The sequence below is a fragment of the Gymnoscopelus braueri genome (assembly GCF_963280865.1).
Source record: "Gymnoscopelus braueri genome assembly, chromosome: 9".
In the NCBI taxonomy this organism is placed as follows: domain Eukaryota; kingdom Metazoa; phylum Chordata; class Actinopteri; order Myctophiformes; family Myctophidae; genus Gymnoscopelus; species Gymnoscopelus braueri.
Window position 1 is genome coordinate 7,195,685 of NC_137610.1, and position 21,560 is coordinate 7,217,244.

General features: G+C 42.0%; 1 protein-coding gene across 1 annotated transcript in view; it reads left to right on the top strand.

Annotated features, from left to right (window-relative positions):
* The window catches only part of bicd1a (bicaudal D homolog 1a), a gene marked incomplete at both ends in the record, with an annotated part of 80,460 nt that overhangs the window by 16,531 nt on the left and 42,369 nt on the right, over nt 1–21,560 (top strand). The window lies entirely within an intron of this gene.

Genomic DNA, 21,560 nt, shown 5'->3' on the forward strand with positions numbered 1-21,560 from the left:
GACCGCCAGAGGCCTTTGCATTCAGTAATGACCTTGTGAGGAGCGTGCCTTTGATCTCATGCACACATGAATGAACAACACACACACGCGCACACACACACACACACACACACACACACACACACACACACACACACACACACACACACACACACACACACACACACACACACACACACACACACACAAGCACACACAAGCACACACACACACACACATTCATGTACTACAAGGGCTTACAATACTGACTGACACAGAATCGGGTCAATGTGTCTCTCTGTCAAGTCCCTCTTGTTAAAGGACGAACGTGACGAGACGGGGTATTAAATTAACCCATTTAACCCGTTCAATCCGGGGACGCATCTCTGTCATTTTCAGATTTCTTTGGCTATTCAAATATAGCAGATCAACAAGCTCTAGCTTACTAGAGAAAATTAAATTTGACTTAAGAGGATCACCAGGTGGATTTATGTCCGCCTGGGGTACCATAATAACCTATCTTACTAATCTGACAAGACTCCCTGATGCCACATAGGGTTGCCTGTGACAAAACCCCTCCACTGATCTGGAGACCCCCCCCCACCTGTCCCTCACGCCGTCACTCTGTCTTCCTACCTTCGTCTATTTTGTTCTCTGTTGGGGAGGAGGGGAGAGGGAGAGAAAAAGGGGAAAGGAGCATTCTTAGGTTATGTTCCTTTTTTTTTAAATTATTTAATTTTTTTTCTTTTCCCCTCTAGAGCATGTTGTGGACTTTGCTGATTTTTTTCTTTCTTTTTTCCATGTGGTGAAATGAACGGTGACTAAAGACCCATGAGGGAGGGAGGGAGGGTATGGGGAAAATTGAATGTTGTGTCGAACTGAACCAGCCTTGTACTCTGAACCAGCTGAGTGTTAAACGTTATGTGAATTGTATTGTAATGTCTGTTCCTGTACGTAAGAAAAAAAAAGAAAAAGGCATGAGTCTTATTGTACCTGTAACCACATTTACTACATTCTGAAACTAATGCTGAATAAAAATCATAAAAAAAACAAAAACAAGCTCTAGCTTGTAGATCTGCAATTTTTTTAATATTTATATATTTTAAAAGTGAACATTTGTAACTCAAATCTTTGCTTCTGGGGGTCCCTGGAACTAAATATTTTACAAAAGTTTGCTTTAAAAAATATTAAGATTTGCATAAAACAGAGTGCCGTACTACGAGCTTGTATATCTGCTAATTTTTGAATAGCCAAAAGAAATCTAAAATGACAGAGATGCGTTAGCGGATAGAACAGGTTAATTAACTCTATCCTCCAGCGCTCTGGTGTAAATGTCACGAATGATGTCAAGGAATCAAGGATCAAGGAATGAAGAGGGTTTATTTGTCACTCACTCGTACAGGTACAACTAAGCAGTGAAATGTGGGCGGGGCATGGTACCACAACTACAAGACCGTGTAACAACATCAAAACGAGATACACAAAGAATCATAAGAATAATACGGGACTGTAAAAAATTAAATAACGAAATGAGATAAACAAGATAAGCTAAAACAAGAATAAGGTTAAGAAAGGTTAGCAATAGGTAAATGGTGCATTTATAGATAGATAGATATACTTTATTGATCCCCGAAGGAGAAATTCAGATATCCCATAGCTCATACAGGCATACATTAAGGTTGGTTAAAAAACACATCAGAAAAAGAGGGGGGCACAGGTTAAAAACTGAGAGAAGACAAATATATAAAATATATATTATGAATAATCTTAAAAAGCATTAAAAGGTGTCACTGGGAATAATAATAATCCTTTGTTATACAGTATAGCATTTATACAGTATAGCACCTTTATCCAAAGCATTTTACACAGTGCATTCACACACACATACGGCAGAGGAAACACTGCCAGGCAGGCTAAGCTGGGGATTGAACCGGGAACCTTCCGTTTCCCAAGGGGCCGCTCTAACTCCTGAGTCACTGCCACCCCAGAATAGGAATGGGGAGTGAAAGAAAGAGAGAAGCAGGGAAGACCATTCATTTATTGTTTGGAAATACACACACGCACACACACACGCACACACACACATGCATGCTTGCACGCACGCACACACGCACGCACAAGCATAGCTTCCATGTAGAATTTCTGTGATGCTATAAAACGTTTATAAAAGCTACTGGTGTAGTTGCTAGTGACCAAATACCTGTGGTTTGAGAGGGGATCTTAAAGCACTAGAGTGAATCCCTATTCTGGGGCAAACGTTAAAGGAGTATTTCACCCCAAAAAAAATCTATCAATTACACACACCATGAAGCCTTGAATTCATGGAGATTCTTTAGTTTTTGTCGCATTCCTGAGCCAATGATTTGATGACCGGCAGAGTCTCATAGGAGACTGACCTGGTCATCAAATTATTGTCTGACAAAAACAAAAGAATCTCCATGAATTCAAGGCTTCATGGCGTGTGTAACTGATAGAAAATAAGAAATTTTTGGGGTGAACTACTCCTTTAAGCTAAAATAGCTGATCTACAAGGTCACAAAGGGGTAGCAACGCAACACGTTCTGAGCTTGTAGATCAGAGCCTTGGGGGGGGACCTGTCACCTAGTAAGTATATAGAGTTTTAAGTGGTTAGAGGAGACTACACACTCACTATACTCTTGGACTCCTTTCAGCAAAGCGATCGCCAGTATTTCCACTGTGTCGACAAATGTTTTTGTCTAAAGACTTTGCTATTTAACCAAGTGGAACGGCAGATTACATCTTGTCCCAGTGGAGCAACAGAATGGTGTCTGGCAGTGAGGACGGGGGTTCACCAGGCAGCCTGGATGCCTGGCGTGGACACTCTCCTGTCAGGAGTTCTCTAGTTCAATGGCTCTCAAACTTATTCGTGCCAAGGACACCCGAATTGATATATATTTGGCCGCGGACCCCCATCTGAAAATGTTTTGTGCCAGGAACCCCCTTGCAGAGAAGATTTGTGTTAAAAAAAATCACAAATAATTCAAAATCTTCCAAACAATTTCGATATTTTTGAAAGAAATTAAAAAATAGCTAACATATGGATAAAGTGGTTAAAATTACTGTGATTCTATATTAACTACTTTAGCTGGAGACCCCCTGGAACCCCCTTAAGGACAGGGGTCCTCCCCGTACTTCCAGTGGAGGACTTTTCCACAAAAATGGAGCAGTGAATGCCCTATCGCCTTGCGTTACAAGCCTTGTCCTGGGGGGCGTCAAGTAAAAGTCTGTCTACTGATCTAAGATTACGGGTAGATCATAAACAGGTGCAAGTTCGTTCTGTGATTTAAAAACTATGTAATTTTAAAATAAATTCCGAACGCCACTAATAGCCAGTGCAGTGAGGCAAGAACAGGGGTATATATATCTAAGCCTAACTTTAATATCTTCTGGTTCTTGTAAGAACTGTAGCTGCTGTGTTTTGAACAAGTTGAAAGCGTTTGATTGACTTTTGGGGGAGTCCAGAAAAAAGAGAACTGCAGTAGTCCAAGTGATTTGTGATGAAGGCATGGATAAGGCATCGTTGAATGAAATAAATGATCAGATCTTCTTGCAATATTCCAATGGTTTGGTATTAAGGGTCTGGGGGTGAGGGCTGAGGTGGGGTATGTTACTGAAGGGGCTGGGGGTGATGAGGGCTGGTATGGTATTGCAGGCGAGTCTTTCCATCGTAACCTCCTGTGTTTGTCTGGACCACCACAGCCCTCTTTATCTGCACTGACCCACTGCACTGTGAGAGAAGAGAGACATTTAATCTGTGTCCTCTCTCTCTCCCCCCCCCCCCCCCCCCCCCCCTCTCTCTCTCTCTCTCTCTCTCTCTCTCTGTGTGTGTCACAGCACTATGAGCTGGAGTTGACACAGAATACCAATCAGCCCCAAACTCTGCCTGCAAATACTTTCTCACTTCGTCAGCCTCTCTCTGCCTCCTCCTCCTCCCTCCATCCTCCTCTCATTCTATTTTTAGTTCCTGTTTCTCCATTCTTTTTTAGCCCTCTGTCCTTCTGTCGCACAGCCCTGCAAAGAAGTCCAGTGACAGAGATGAGGCCAGCAAACCACTTAAGTCATATATACTGTATATATATATATATATATATATATATATATATATATATATATATATATATATATATATATATATATGCTATTTTTGTTGTCCACCTATAATTACATATCCCAAAATAGGAACGCCAGTGTTAATGTGGTCGCTTTTACTTGTAACAGAGTATTTCTACATAGTGGTATTGCTAGTTAATAGATTGGTTACGTAAGAAAATAGGAGTACTTCTTCCGCCACTGAATGAAGGTTTATCTTATCTGAGATCCACACCCAGGTATTGGGTTTGCTGCAGCTACATCCTGCAGACTTTTTGGGAGGGGGGGTAGGATGTACGTACCACAACCCCACTCAGACTCGCCAAAACTGCTCATAAACAAACGGCTTACATCTGGGAAAAGGTCCAAATCAGCTTGGTCAGTCCCTGCCTACAGTATGCCTCTGCTCAATGTTTATGTGCTAAATGATGCAGACGGACGGACGGACGGACGGACGGACGGACGGACGGACGGACGGACGGACGGACGGACGGACGGACGGACGGACGGACGGACGGACGGACAGACAGACAGACGTGCTACATTATGCAGACAGACAGAGTTTTCAGGGACTCGTGTAGGGGATTTAACACTCCTATGGGAGAATGTAGTGTGTGTGTGTGTGTGTGTGTGTGTGTGTGTGTGTCGCATGCGCACACACACACACACACACACACACACACACACACACACACACACACACACACACACACACACACACACACACACACACACACACACACACACACACACACACACACACACACACACACACACACACACACACACACACACACACACACACATGCACACAACTAGGTCTACTTTGATTAAGTATCTAGGACGCAGTGTCTCTCAGGGAGGCTTATTTGACCACAGCACACCTGTGGTTCACTAACAGGGAGCTGATAGACATAGACAGACAGGCAGAGAGACAGATAGACAGGCAGGCAGGCAGACAGACAGACAGACCATCTTTAATGGAGTGTTGCAGCAGAGCAGAGAGACAGGTCACATCATGCATCCAGCCATTATAACGCAAGTATTGCATAAAGCTGCAGTTTACTGTAATGCAGTAGTAGACTATGTGTTGTCGTTGTTTTTTATGATTGCTCTGTCAAAGCCCACAGTGTCAGTGTATTGTACTGTGGTGTAATAATTATGTGCAGTAGCAGGACCTACACTACACAACAGTTGTTGTTTTGTTGCTGCTGGGTTTTACAGTCCAGATAAAAGGATTATTGTGTTAAGTCTAATAAACAACAGCACCAGATAGAAAGTCATGGACGAGAGAAGACTTAAATTCTTCCTTCCTTCTTTCTTTCACACACACACACACACACAGCTGTAGGCTCCATTGCATTGACTCATGCTGTGTGTGTGTGTGTGTGTGTGTGTGTGTGTGTGTGTGTGTGCGTGTGCGTGGACACCGGCAGACGTCTGCATTAAGGACTGTTCAGTAATCTGCTCTTTCACATCAAGCCCTTTGGCTTTTATATACGCTTCACCAGTGAATGGCAAAAGATAACACAAGAATGAATGGGTAGTGTGTGTGTGTACTTGTCTTTGTGCGTTGTTGCCTGCTTAATGCATGTGTGTGTGTGTGTGTGTGTGTGTGTGTGTGTGTGTGTGTGTGTGTGTGTGTGTGTGTGTGTGTGTGTGTGTGTGTGTGTGTGTGTGTGTTGGCGGGTTGTGGAGGGAGTAGCCAGGCCATATGTGTGAGTGGTTAAGTCGCTCATCTTGTGCTGTAGGGCACATTAACGAGCAGAGGGCAGGTACATGACACACTTACTGCTGGCACACTGTCCTCACTGCATGCTGACTGTTATTTTGGATCAAGGCCCTTTTTCCTATACTAGGTCTAGAGGTTCTCTGGTCTCTGTACCTGTCAGGCCTTGTCCCTTTTATGCCCATATATGGAGATCCCTGATGTCATCAGTGTGTGCCCATGGTGACATGAGCGTCAGAGGTCCGGCCAGCCCTCCCTTAAGCCAACTTTATTATAATAGGATATAGTAGGCAAATCACAATGCCCTTTAGGTTTAAACTCCAACTCCCTCTTGGGTCTGATTTTCCTTACATAATATGGGTCCTTTTCCACTGCAAGTGAACCATGCTGTACCGTATAACGTAGTGATTCTCAAAGTAGGCTCTGAGGGGTCCTTGGGGAGGGGGGGGGGGGTTGTACCTGGGTCCCAGGGGGCCCCAGCAAAATGTGTTAATACAGCATCGGAATCATTTTAACCACTTTATCTATTTATACGTTGGCTATCCAAAAATAGCTGATCTACAAGCTCACAGCGCGTCACTTCGTGCCGCGCTGTGAGCTTGTGCATCTGCTATTTTTGAATTGTTTTGAAGCATCTTGAAAATGTTTGGAAGATTTTTAATAATCTTTAATCAGAAAAGGATTTTGATGCTTTTCACTGTTATACGGACAGCAGTTGAAACGCAGTCACTGATTGGCCCGATCATTTTCTGATTTCTCATACTCGCTCCCTATACACGAATCCACGGAGCGCTGCCCTGGGCGCAGCCATTGCTGCGGTGTCAACGCTCCGCGGACGCGACACCGCAGCAATGGCCGCCTACAGGCAGCGCGTCTGTGGATTCGTCTATATGGGCCGAAGTCCAGACTGATACCGGGGAGGAACGTGAGAGTGAATCCACGTTATCAGTCTGGCCAATGCCAGTCTAGGGGCGGGCTCAGAGGAGGCCACGCCCACTGGGCTCCTTCCATAGACACACACGGGAACTACTAATGTCACGCCCATCTTTGAGACAGCGCCTCCACTCGAGGTCCATTAGAACGATATACAGCAGCTGCCAATGCATTCCCTATGAGAGGATATGAGAGTTAGCCTACTTTTAAAATGATCCTACACTAACTGGAGACGATATTGATTTAAATGAAAATATGTTTCCAAATGTATGGAGTGTCTTTGTCAACATATCTTCTTGTTTTCTTAATAGTTTATGTGTTCCACATTTAATTTGCCACTTTAACAAGTTACCCATTATGTTAACACAGCAGAGGCGAGACGGCAGAGAGACAAGTAGTCGCATTTCAGTGACATCACTGTCTTTACGAGCGCCGACCAGTGGCGTACCCTCTGTAGAGGCAGGACAGGCGGTCGCCTGCCCAACTAAGATCTCGCCTCCCCTAGAAACCTCAAACAACCTGTCTCAAAAGTGGGCGTGAATTTGTAGGCGGCCGTGTCAGCCCGTGTGTGTCTATGGAGCTGGCTGAGGTCAAGCTGGTAGGAGAATTCTAAGTCCAATTGTAATCTGAGGACAGACATGCTTTTAGGTCAGTGTTCAGTGTTTAAATGTCCATCCTAAGATACCTGTCATTTACTATTTATTTTTCCCTAACTACTTTCTAATTGCCCCCCCCTGGCCCCACTTTGAAAATCATTGGTCTAGATTGTGTGTGTGTGTGTGTGTGTGCGTGTGTTTGTGTACTCTTGCCGGTGTCCATGTTTGTTGATATAAAGTTATAAATATAAGTTTTTTGTCACTATATTTTTTATCCTAGGAGCAGAGAGCAGCTGTTGGTTGTAGCGGCTCGGGGAGCAGTTAGGGCTTTATGTGTGTTGCTCGGTTTGACGCTTTGACACATTGCTGAGGCCTGGAATCGAACCTGGGACCTTTGCCTTCCTAGGCGGGCTCTCTAACCATTCAGCTATGGCTGCCCCATGTTGCCATGGTTACCTGATGTGTCCAATCACAGTACATTGAGGCCGGTCTGGAGTCACGTGGAACTCAATTTTTGGGGAAATGTCGTCATATTTGATGAGTGGAGATTTGAGGAGCTGTATTTAAAGGCTGATTCCACACAGTGTGAGGACATTAGTGAAAGAGAAGCAGACTTTACATCCTGCTATTGAAACCATTAGAGCACCGAGTGGAAGTCACAACTGACCATTCCTGGATCGTAACTTGAGACGTCACTGTTTTGGGTTCTTAGACGTCACTGGGACAGTTCTAGACAGCTGGAGAAGACACTCAGTCAAGAGATGGAGAACAAGCTGTGTAATGCTGAGATGAGGAGGATCCAACAATATGAGGTGGATGTAACTCTCTGGACCCTGATACAGCAAGTCCCTACCTCATCTTGTCTGAGGATGGAAAACAAGTGAGATGTGGAAATGTAAGGAAGAATCTCCCAAAGAACACAGAGAGATTCTCTACAGGTATCTGTGTCTTAGGAAAACAAAGCTTCTCAACAGGAAGGTTTTACTATGAGGTTCAGGTTGGAGGGAAAACTGCCTGGGTTGTAGGAGTGGCCAGACAGTCCATCAACAGGAAGAAATGGATCTGTATGTGTCCCAACGATGGTTACTGGACTATAAGGTCGAGGAATGTAAATGAGTACGAGGCTAATGCTGACCCTTATGTTCTCCTCCCTGTAAGATGTTCTCCTCCCTGTAAGAGAGGAGGTCCAGAAAGTGGGAGTGTTTGTGGATTATGAGGAGGGTCTGGTCTCCTTTTATGATGTGGAGACCAGAGTTCTTCTCTACTCTTTCACTGGCTGCACCTTCACTGAGAGACTCTACCCATACTTCTGTCCATGGGTGAACCTTAATGGTACAAACTTTGCTCCTCTGATCATCTCTCCTGTCAATCACACTGATTGACAGGATTAATCCTTACATTTATAATGAGGGTTGCATTTACAATAAAATGTGTAAATTACACAGTATAAATGTAACTCTTAACAAAGCTGCTTATCTGCAGCAGTTAGGGCTTCAGTGCCTTGCTCAAGGACGCTTCATCCAGTTCAAAACACTGGTGACAACCTACAAGGTAGTCAAGGTCACGTCACCTCCTGACCTTCAGGACACGATCCACCCCTACACCCCTTCACAAACACTGCATCAGGTATCAGGTTTTTCTTCTTTTACATGAGGCTTTGTACCTGTTTCGTCCATACATGGGCATGGTCACTTTGTCCTTAGGCCCCAGCCATAAAAGTCTGTCCCCCTTTCGTCCATACATGGGCATAGACACAGGCTGACAGGTCATGTGAAGTCTGGGTCTGGCAGAACCAGGTCTCCTGGTCTTGTTTTTTACCAAATTAGGTAGAGTGAGTCATGTGACAATGAGCATCAAACAGGGTTCTGATACTCCTTACTGTTTGACTATACTTGGATTCATACATTTGTGGGCGGGCTGGGACCTATATTATTAACTAAACACACACACACAACATCCAATCAACCACAAATTAGAATCACATATATAGAGCACACCTCAAAATGCTAATTTCTCTGTTTTTATAGGTGTTTCTGCAGGCTTTGTATAACGTAGTGGTTCTACAAGCACATCAGGTGGTTTCAGTGAGTTACTTCTCTGAAACAAGAGTTACAAGGTCCTATAAATTCATTGTGAAAACATAACAGCAATTCATTGATATAAAAATTAAGAAATGTACCTCTACTTTTACTTTTACTTGTACTTTAAATATTTTTAAAAGCATGTACTTTTACTTTAACTTTTACTTTGAGTATTTTTAAAAGCACGTACTTTTGAATACTTAAGTATATTTAAAAGCAATGACTTTTGCACGCTTACTTGAGTAACATTTTGACTGAGCTACTTTTACTTGTGGAGTAAATTTGACCAGGAGTATCTGTACTTTTATTCATGCACTGGGGTCGAGTACTTTGTCTATCACTGCATAAAACAAAACTAGCAAAAATGGCTGATTTAGAAGTCACGTCGCACCCGCAACATGATGTGACGTTGTAGATCGGCTATTCTCGTAAATTTTGTGCAACACTGTCAGCAAAGTATTTAAAAAAGGCATTAATTTACAAAGAAAAACTAAATTGATGAAATATGGAGATACAGTGTTTCTGCCTGAGAGATTAGTTGATTGAATAATATGTCCAACCTCCTCCCTATGTCTATATTTATATAACACCTTTTTCCAAAGCAGTGGTGTAAAGTAACTAAGTATATTACTCAAGTACTGTACTTAAGTGCAATTTGGAGGTATTTTTTACTTTACTGGAGTATTTCCAGTTTTCAGTACTTTTACTTATACTCCGCTACATCTCAGAGGCAAATATTATACTTTTACTCCAGCACAATTATATGAAAACTTTAGTTACTAGTTACTTTGTAGATTTAGATTATTATTACAAAACATACATTAACCACTTCAGCCCTATATACATTTCGGCCATTTGAAAATAGCCAATCTAAAAGCTCACAATGTGTTGCATTGTGAAATGGGACATTCTACACAATGAGTACTTTCTATTTTTGGTACTTTAAGTACATTTTGATACAATGCTTTTGTACTTTAACTCAGGGCAATTTTGAATTCCAGACTTTTACTTGTAACAGAGTATTTTTTACATTGCAGTATTGATACTTTTACTTAAGTAAAAGATGTGAGTACTTTTTCCACCGCTGCTCCAAAGTGCGTTCATACATACACACTCATATTTATAAAACCATGCAAGGAACCAATTAAAGACACTACGAAAGCCGGAATCCGGTAATCAAATCGGGAAACCTTCCATATCTGAGACAGCCGCTCTACCTGCTGAGCCACTGCCGCCTCCAGACACCAGATGAATCCAGATAAGAGATGAGGGGCACTTTGAGAAGGATTCCAGCCATTCCTCCTGCAATCAGACAAATGGAATGATGTTAACAAAACCCAATCCTGTTAGTTAGAACGAAGCCCTTTCCCCTGGCAGACCTTGAACACAAGAAAGAGACCAATATGGGGCCATTATGTGTTTGTTGTACCTGCTGTGGATTAGTCACGCTATAACACTCACTCAACATCTCTCCGCCGCTACTTTGTGTTGTACGTTCATAAGACAGTCTCAGTATCAGTGCAGTAGCGTTTGTTGTCAGATGTGTGAAAGGCTTTTATAATAGTCACGTCAGTTTCATTTGCAAAGCACATTTCTAGTAAACTGCTATCATCTATTAAGATCCTGGATCCTACCTACCTACCTACCTACCTACCTACCTACCTACCTACCTACCTACCTACCTACCTACCTACCTACCTACCTACCTACCTACCTACTGTACCTACCTACCTGCCTACCTACCTACATATCTACAAGCCTGCCTACCTACCTACCTACCTACCTACCTACCTGCCTGCCTACCTACCTACCTACCCACCTACCTGCCTGCCTGCCTACCTGCCTACCTACCTACCTACCTACAGTACCTACCTACCTACCTGCCTGCCTACCTGCCTACCTACCTACCTACCTACAGTACCTACCTACCTACCTACCCACCTACCTACCTGCCTGCCTGACTACCTGCCTACCTACCTACCTACCTACAGTACCTACCTACCTACCTACATGCCTGCCTGCCGACCGACCGACCGACCGACCTACATACATACATGCCTAGTTGCCTACCTACCAAACGTGTGTGCGTGCGTGCATGTGTGTGTGCGTGCGTGCGTGCGTGTGTGTGTGCGTGCGTGCGTGCGTGCGTACGTACATGCCTGCCTGCCTGCGTACCAACTTCATACATACTGTACATTCATTAGCGAGGTCCCACATGTGTATTCTTTGCCTCCTTAGCTCTGATAATGCACCTGTAGTAGAACACACACACACACACACACACACACACACACACACACACACACACACACACACACACACACACACACACACACACACACACACACACACACACACACACACACACACACACACACACACACACACTGTTCATAAAGCATTCATATCACAGTGCCTTTACGTAGCTAATAATTCATGGGTGGGGGAAGCACTTTGAGCCAACTAGATAGATTAAAGTAAGAGGGTTAAGTGGTGCAGTGAAGCATGCCACTCAGCACTACACAATCATAAACCATAAGCATCCAGGTTGTTTCCAGGAAACATTGATTTCTCACTAACCTTATGGGATGCATGCGGTCCATGCGCCACCACTACATGCTCCTTGTGAGAGTTTGAATCCGACTCCCCGTCCAGTGGTGGACAAAGTACTCAACCCCAGTACTAAGTATCGATACTCCTGGTGAAATATTACTAAATTAAAAGTAAAAATTGCTCAGTCGAATGTTTAGTTGCATACCAGCCACTAGGGCTGGTAATTTAATATTAGATATTCAAATATTTCTCTAATATGGGGAAAATATATATATTAGAATATAAAAATTAATATTCGATTTAAAAAAAGAAGAAAACTGTTTTAATGTTTATTTGACAGGGACAATACAAAAAATGTATAAAGAGTTAAAAACAAACAAAAATATATTTTTATTGGATCTGAGCACTTGATACATTGTTTTTTGTATTGTCCCTGTCAAATAAACATAAAAAGAAGGAAAAAAAGAACAATATTCGAATTTCATTTCTGAGGAATGTTAACAGCCTTAACACACACACACAAACGCACGCACACACACACGCACACACAGAGACACACACATGGTTCCTATAGCGTCACTTTGATAGAAGTGTGGTTGCCAGCAGCTGGAGTGCAGGGATGAGATGGTAATACTAATCATGCATTTGCATGTCTATAGCAGAACCTCATTCATTCATATGGACACCTAATACATCTAGTCCAGTCTAGTCTGTTGAACAGACATCATGAATCAAGTACGAGGACAAGATCTCCTTAATGATGATTTTATTATTAAACATGATTTAAAGCATTGGTTCTCAAAGTGGGGTCCTTGGGGGGGGGTCCAGGGGGTCCCCAGAAAAATTTGTTAACTCACTGAGTGCCAGAATTATTTCTGGTTATTTCTGGCCTGTACGATTTTTTTTTTCTTTTTTTTTCAAAGTAAAAAAAAAGTGCTTAGGAAGCGAGATACAGCCTTTTTCAGTTATAAGTTAAACAAGGAGTGTATGCTGGATGGAGCTGCTTTTTTTTTTTTTTTTTTTTTTCAAAAACACGTGAAACACATTAATGGCACGTTGCACCATAGCGGTAAAACACGTGAAACACGTTAATGGCACTCAATGAGTATAGCATCACAATCATTTTAACCTTTTATACTTGGCTATTAACCTTTTATATCTGCTATTCAAAAATAGCAGATATACAAGCTCATAGCACGGCACCGAGTGCCGCTCTATGAGCTTGTAGATCTGCTATTTTTGAAAAATCGGTTTGTGCAAACCTTTGAAAATATATATATTTTGAAGCGAACATTTGTAACTAAAATCTTTGCTTCTGGGGGTCCCTGGAACAAAATATTTTGAGATGGGGGTCCGTGGCCAAATAAATATCATTTTGGGGGTCCTTGACATGAAAAAGTTTGAGAACCACTGGTTTAAAGGAGGGTCAGATGCTGATCCCGGTTTCGGAGAGTCCTAGACCACCGATGTTTTGACCCATATTTGTCAAAAAGGACAACATTTTCAAATCAATTTGAGAAACTTTTTTTTAAAGGTAGGGTAAGTGATACCCTTTCTTTGGCTATTCAAAAATAGCAGATCTACAAGCTCATAGCGCGGCACCGAGTGCCGCACTACGAGCTTGTAGATCTGCTATTTTTGAAAAATCGTGAAAATGATTTTTTTCCGAAAAAATGTTTAGAAGCGGCCTTAATGGGTTAAAGTAAGTGTTAAATTGCTTCATATTCTGATAATATTAATTTGTATAGTGTGTTTGTCCCTCCAGCTCTTGATTAAACAGAAAATGCCTTTTCAGGTTATCCAATCAGGAGAGAGAACTCACACAGGATAAACAAGTGAAATTGGAAGTGATAAATTGGAATTGGAAAACTTTCAAATTGAAGCAGATAAATGGGTACTCTCTCCCGATTGGCTGAAGATTTGCCACCCACCTGAAAATGCATTTTGTTTATTAAAGAACTGGAGAGACGCAGAGACCTCTGTTACTGAACAAACACTCTGTAGCAATGATTACTATCACAATATAGAGCGAGCTTTAACCTTTGCGACGCACTGAGGTTGTTTTTGAATAGGTGTACCGTTCACTATTTTTGCATCGATTTTGCATTATTTTGGAGAGATTAATTAGCAAGGTTCTGCTACGTGTGCGTGGGTGCGTGCTTGCATGCACGCATACAGGTGTTTGTGTGTGTGTGTGTGTGTGTGTGTGCAGGGGTGGAAAAAGTACTCAAATGTTTTACTTAAGTAAAAGTATCAATACTGCAATGTAGAAGTACTCTGGTACAAGTAAAAGTCTGGAATTAAAATTTTACTGTAGTAAAAGTACAAAAGTATTGTTATCAAAATGTACTTAAAGTACCAAAAGTAAAAGTACAAAACATTTTGAAAATATTTTCAAATAGCCAAGGTATAAAATAGGTTAATGTATGTTTTATAATGTATTTGCAAAGTTGATATCTGCAAAGTAACTAGTAACTAAAGATTTAAAATAATTGTAGTGGAGTAAAAGTACAATATTTGCCTCTGAGATGTAGTGGAGTATAAGTAAAAGTACTGAAAATTGGAAATACTCCAGTAAAGTAAAAAATACCTCAAAACTGTACTTAAGTACAGTACTTGAGTAAATGTACTTAGTTACTTTACACCACTGTGTGTGTGTGTGCGTGTGCGTGTGCGTGTGTGTGTGTGTGTGTGTGTGTGTGTGTGTGCGTGTGCGTGTGCGCGCGCGTACGTGCGTGCGTGTGCATTATTAGGAGATAGCAAATCCCTTGGCTGACCACATGTCCCCCCGGCAGTCCCCCAGGGGGAATCATTTGTCCTTGTCCAAGGACAAACTACCTGAAGGCAATAATTCCTGCCACACTCTGGTGGCTCAGAGATAAAGGATTAAAAATACAACTTATTTCCACTGCTTTCTGCTCATTCTGTTTATCATGGTTGTCCACAGCGCCAGGTGCAGGGACAGCAGTGTCCTCAGATAGCCTCAGAATACACAAGTGTCAGCAGCATGCGGTCTTAGAGAGACTTGAGACGCAATAACTATGTTGTTACTGTCGGGCAGTGGTGTAAAGTAACTTACTTACTGAGTTACTTTTACTTTACTGGAGTATTTCCAATTGTATATATTTTAATTTCTACACCACTACATCTCGGAGGCAAATATTGTACTTTTACTCCACTACTATTATTTGAAAACTTTAGTTACTTTGCAGATATAAATGATTACATTATAAAACATACATTAACCACTTTAGCCCTATTTTATACCTAGGCTATTTGAAAATAGCCGATCTACAAGCTCACAACGCGTCGCGATGCGACGCGTTGTGAGCTTGTAGATCATTTAGTACATTTTGGTACTTTTACTTTTGGTACATTAAAGGGATATTTCACTTTCAAATAAAATAAACATTAAAAAAATATATTTAAAAAAAATGAAAGAAGTTATGGCAAAATCACGGCCCCCTCACACATTAGTAGGACACTCTAATGCGTGAGGGGGCCGTGATTTTCCCATTACTTTTTTCATTTATTTTTAATATATTTTTTAAATGTTTATTTTATTTGAAAGTGGAGTATCCCTTTAAGTACATTTTGATACCAATACTTTTGTACTTTTACTCAAGTAAATTTAGAATTCCGGACTTTTAGTACTTCTACATTGCAGTAGTGATACTTTTACTTAGGTAAAACATTTGAGTACTTTTTCCACCACTGCTGTCGGGCAGAAACCTCCCATCTCCATATTCAAACCCTGTGCGTTTTTTGGTAAATTAACGCCCTACTTCATCATACCACAGCGTCACACAAAAGTATCAAAAGTAGAAGATCTACAATCGCAACTGCTGTTACTTTTGCTATTTTTATTTTTTTTATCCTGAAAATAATCACTTTTGGACGTACAGTATGAGGTTTTTACATTACATTACATTACAGTCATTTAGCAAACGCTTTTATCCAAAGCGACTTACAATAAGTGCATTCAACATAGGTATTGGAACGAAACTACTAATCACCAGAAGTATTAAGTGCATTCTCTTCTAAAACAAGCAACTAAGAGTATATCTAGCGCTAAGGTAAAAGTGCAATATATCAGCTACCTACTTTCATAAACAGATGAGACAAAGTAGGAAAATCAAATGAGCACGAGCTAAAACAAATAACAAGTGTATCGAATAAACAAGATCCAATAAGACAAGGGCTCGTACAACTAATTGACAACAAGTAGGCCAGGCAGAGAGGAAGGGTAGTGTTTCCTTAAGAGGTGGGTTTTCAGCCTGCGGCGAAAGATGGGCAGTGACTCTGCTGTCCTGACATCAGTGGGGAGTTCATTCCACCACTGTTTCCACCCAACATGTCCTTTTTTTCACTTGTTCTGGGGTCCAGGGACCCCCAGACTGGTCCTTGAGGGAGCTCGAGGGGGTCTCCAGCTAAATGAGTGTGTTGTGTTGTGTTGTGTTGTGTTGTGCTCTGTTGTGCTCTGTTGTGCTGTGACTCACAGGCCGTTCTGAGAGGTTGTTTTATCCTGCTCCATTTTGTGAGTAAAGTCTCGAATACATTTATGGACGACGTTTAGGATGTTTATTTATGGGATGTGGAGCTGTTGTTTATTTTTTGCTGTCATTCGTCCCAGATTAGACAATCGGTAGTCCAGCCACACACAATGGTGTCTCTGTCTCTCTCTGTCTCTCTCTGTCTCTCTCTGTCTCTCTCTGTCTCTCTCTCTCTCTCTCTCTCTCTCTCTCTCTCTCTCTCTCTCTCTCTCTCTCTCTCTCTCTCTCTGTCTCTGTCTCTGTCTCTCTCTCTCTCTCTCTGTCTGTCTCTGTCTCTGTCTCTCTGTCTGTCTGTCTGTCTCTCTCTCTCTCTGTCTCTGTGTGAGTGTCTCTCTCTCGTCCTGGAACACACACAGACACACATGGTTTCTTGCTGGGTAGTCCCTTATGTCTCTCTCCGTGGTGCTGAAATACCTCCACAGTTACCAAGGCAACCATCTGGACAGCATTGCCGTGCTTCTCTGCAGGATGCAGCTTGCTATCAAAACTGTGCAAACGTGTGTGTCAGCATGCAGACCTGGCTTTAGACCAGGGGACAGTAACTAAGTACATTTACGTGAGTAAATGATTTGAGTTACAATGCTGTAAAAAAAACAACAAGGTTTAGCAGGCTGGGAGGCAGTGGCTCAGGGGTAGAGTGGCTGGTAAAGCGGCCGGATGGAAGCCGTGAGGTTTCCAGTTCGATCCCGGGCTCCCCCAGAAGAGTTACTGTCGAAGTGTCCTTGAGCTGAACCCCTAATTGCTCCCGATGAGCAGGTTGGTGCCTTTCATGGTTTCCTCCGCCATCGGTGTATGAATGTGTGTGTGAATGGGTGAATGTGATGCACAATCACAGTACGACTTTCACTCCACTACATTTCAATGACAAATATTGTACTTTTTCACTACAGAAACAGAAAAAGTGCAAAACCATGGTACCACCTCTTTAAGCCCTATTTAAAACATAGTGAGAATAGCCGAGCTACAAGCTCGCAACCTGTCGCGATGTCACACGTTGTCAGCTTGTAGATCTGTTATTTTCGCTATTGATCTGTTTTGAGTACACTTAAAGGTAGGGTAAGTGATATTTTTGTGTTAAAATAAGTACTTATGACTTTCACTCCACTACATTTCTAGAAAGGGAAACAGTACATTATGAATTAACCACTTAGCTCATATAATGTAAATAGCAGATCTACGAGGCTAATGTGTCACGATGGGCCCATTTTCAGCTTGTAGATCTGCTATTTCCACTGTTGATATTTTTGTAATACCTAAGTATTTCTAAAAGCATGTAACTTTGAATATGTAAGTATTTTTTAAAAGCAAGCACTCCAGGTGACATTTGACTTTGACCAGGAGTATCTATACTTTGACTCAAGTACTGGGGCTGTCCACCACTGGCAGGATGCAGATGTTGTTATCAAACTGTGTAAAAGTGAAGCTCAGCATGGTGACCTGGCTTTGGATCCACACCTGAATACATTTCACAAACCAATTTCTGTATTGCTTTGGATTTAGTTTTTTTAATCAAATCAAGTACAGGCCGGGCCACTACTGCTGACTGACTGCAACAGCAAAATGCTCAGTGTCAATTTAACTCTTTGAGAGCTCCTAATGCATAAAGGACTGCATGGCAGAGGAAACTGAACTGGGAACCTTCCGATTCCCAAGCGGCCACTCTAGAGCAGTGGTTCTCAAAGTGGGGTCTCAATATTTTTGAGAAATATATATCAATGTGGGGTCCTTGAAACACTACTCTAGAGGTAGTGGTATTATTTTCACTATAGTAGTGATTTTATTTGGTGTTTCCTATAGTGAGCAGTGGTGGAAAAAGTACTCAAATTGTTTACTCAAGTAAAGGTATCAATACTGCAATGTAGAAATACTCTGTTACAAGTAAAAGTGTGTGTGTGTGTGTGTGTGTGTGTGTGTGTGTGTGTGTGTGTGTGTGTGTGTGTGTGTGTGTGTGTGTGTGTGTGTGTGTGTGTGTGTGTGTGTGTGTGTGTGTGTGTGTGTGTGTGTGTGTGCGTGCGTGTGTGTTGTGGGCATCAACAGAAACCCTCATTATAGTCTACCAGAGGATGGGTGTCTGTTGGTCTGGTGGTCTTCCATGCCCTCAGGGTTGAATATCAATGGCAGACCGGTGTGTGTAACTGTGTATTATTGTCTCAACTGTATGGAACAGACGGCCCCCCACACGCCTCAGGCTTGAATGTGCAATGCTGGGCTTCTTTTCATTGACAGAACCTTAAGGGTTGCCAGTCATCACAATGCCTTATTATTGTCTTCTTGAGGAAAAATGGCATTAAAGTTTAATCTATGGCTCCACGTGCATGGCTGACAAAATAACCTGTTAAGACCGGGAACGCAACTGTGTAATTTTTCTTTGGCTATTCAAAAATAGCAGATATACAATATATACCGAGTGCCGCGCTATGAGCTTGAAGATCTGCTATTTTTTTTTTATCGTGAAAAATTTGTGCAAATCTTTGAATATGTATTGTTTAAAGCGAACATTTTGAGTCCATGGCCAGATCCATTTAAAAAAAAACATTTTGTAGAACCCTCAGAAGCTTTGAGTTGAAAATGTATATATTCAAAGATTTGCACAAGATTTTCAAGATTTTCCAAAAATAGCAGATCTACAAGCTCAAGCTATGAGCTTGTATATCTGCTATTTTTTGAATAGCCCAAAGAAATCTAAAAAATGACAGACGCGTTCCCGGTCTGAATGGGATAATGATGTGGCATGAATTATCAACATTGTCAATAATACTCAATACAGAGATTCCACAGCCGTGTCACTGTAATGATTTAAGTGCACTTGTGTCGTTCCACAGTAACGTGCAGAGTCATCTAGAGGTGATACCTTATGATCATGAACTGTGTTATCATAAAGACTGACCACCAGCTCTGTATACAGTACATTTACCCCATTCATTTGAAATGTTCATTAATCACAATTATTTGAGTAAAATGTCATGATCGTGACACCCCTACTGAGACGTTGGCAGAGCCTGCATGTCCATCTGTCTGTCTGTCCGTGTGTCCGTGTGTCTGTGTATCCGTGTGTCCGTGAGACAGCTGAAAGAGGCCCATCAGAGTGATTATGCACATCATTGTTGTCAGGCAGAAACCTTGTATCTCCATAAGTTTTATATATTTCTCATGCATGAGTGAATGGCCCTACAATCTCAAAACGTGTAGCAATGCGACACGCTGTGAGCTTGTAGAGTTGAAATTCTTCACTACAGTACTCTTAGGCGCTGTTTCTTGTGACACTGCTGCTCAGACTTAATGAAAGCGTTGAACATCTGTCATCCAGGGAGTCATTGTCCCTTAAAAAAAGAAATCTCTGCTGCCTCTATGGACAGTGAGTGCATGGGGCCCCACACACAGACACTGGGTACAGCAATAGAGATGGAGGCTCCTGCTGAGGGGCCCCCAGGGCCCCGAGGCACAGGCGAGCTTTAGAAACAACCAACGGCCGTTCACTCAGTCACAATGTGGCCAGAATTAATCACCTTATTCTTCCAAAGAAACCCCCCTGTACCTCCCAAGATAGGGGAGTGTGCCTGCATGCGTGCGTGTGTGTGTGTGTGTGTGTGCGCGTGCGCGCGTGTGTATGTGTGTGTGCGTGCGTGTGTGTGTGTAGAGCTAAATGTAGTGTGTTTTAATAGATTAGATTAGCAGATTAATGCTGACATTGATTTTGTTGAATCACGTGGCAAAGGCATGGTGCAGCGCAGTTATACGTTCTCTCATTGGGTTCATTTCTAGACGGTGAAATAATTGTGCCTTATTTTGCTGGGGACCCCCTGGAACTCCCTCAAGGTCTAGGCCTGTCGCAATTATTACGTAATCGTCTGATTGCAATTATTTGAGATAATTACAATTATTTTCGTTTCCATGTTGAAAATTTTTCACACATAAAAAAAAAAAAAGAAGCAGAAATAGCAGATCTTCAAACTTACGAGCTTGTATAGATCAGCTATTTCTGCCAGTTTTTACATGTATAAAATTATTAAATATATCAATAATTTCTTTGTATATTGAAGTTATTTGTCATATCTGCCCTGTGCAAAACAGCATTGTTTTATTCATAATGTTCCAATGTTCAATGGCCAAACACACAATTAAATCGTTAATCGCGCAATTATTTGAGGGACAATTAATCATCAACTTAAACTTGTAATCGTGACACAGCCCTATCAAGGTCCCTTGGGTACTGTATAGTAGAACTTCTTTGTCGGGTAGAAACCTCATGAGTCCAAAACTGTTAATTTTCTCGATTCAAATAAAAAAGCATCAAAAGTAGCAGATCTACAAGCTCAAAACGCGTCGCTTCGCGCCGCGTTTCGAGCTTGTAGATCTGCTACTTTTGATGCTTTTGTGTGACGCTGTAATATCATCAAGTAGGGCATTAATTTACGAAAAAAACACTAAAAGTTAAAACGTGGAGACAGCGAGGATAAACAGGATGTCACAGGGGTCACCATCGTTGGCTCTGGCGCGTGTGCGTGTGTGTGTGTGTGTGTGTGTGTGTGTGTGTGTGTGCGTGTGCGTGTGTGTTTGTGTGTGATGCTGGCTGCTGTGTGTGATTTCCTCAATCAAGCCTGGGTTCCTTTGTCATGATCAGTCAGCTCTGTAGCCGCGCGAAAACCTGTGTCAGGAGAATGGGAACAGTGTTCCTATCGATCACACACACACCCAGGGCTGGAATATCATCTTACACAGACACACACACACACACACACACACTGCTAAATCTGTGTTCATTTCATTTTGACTCTGACAGGGTTACATTAACTCTGTGGACGTTGCAGTGCAGTGTAGACACCAGGCAGCCTGGCTGTCACTGGTACAGTATGTGGGTGGTTCTTAGCACCAGTGCCCCTAGTGGTGATGAATGAGAATATCCATCCGGTACAGTATGTACATGAGGTTAGACTTAAAGTGCATTCAACATAGCAGTAAGTATATACTGTACATGATATATTAGTCATTAAGTTGCAAAAAGAATATAAGCGTGTTTTACACAAGA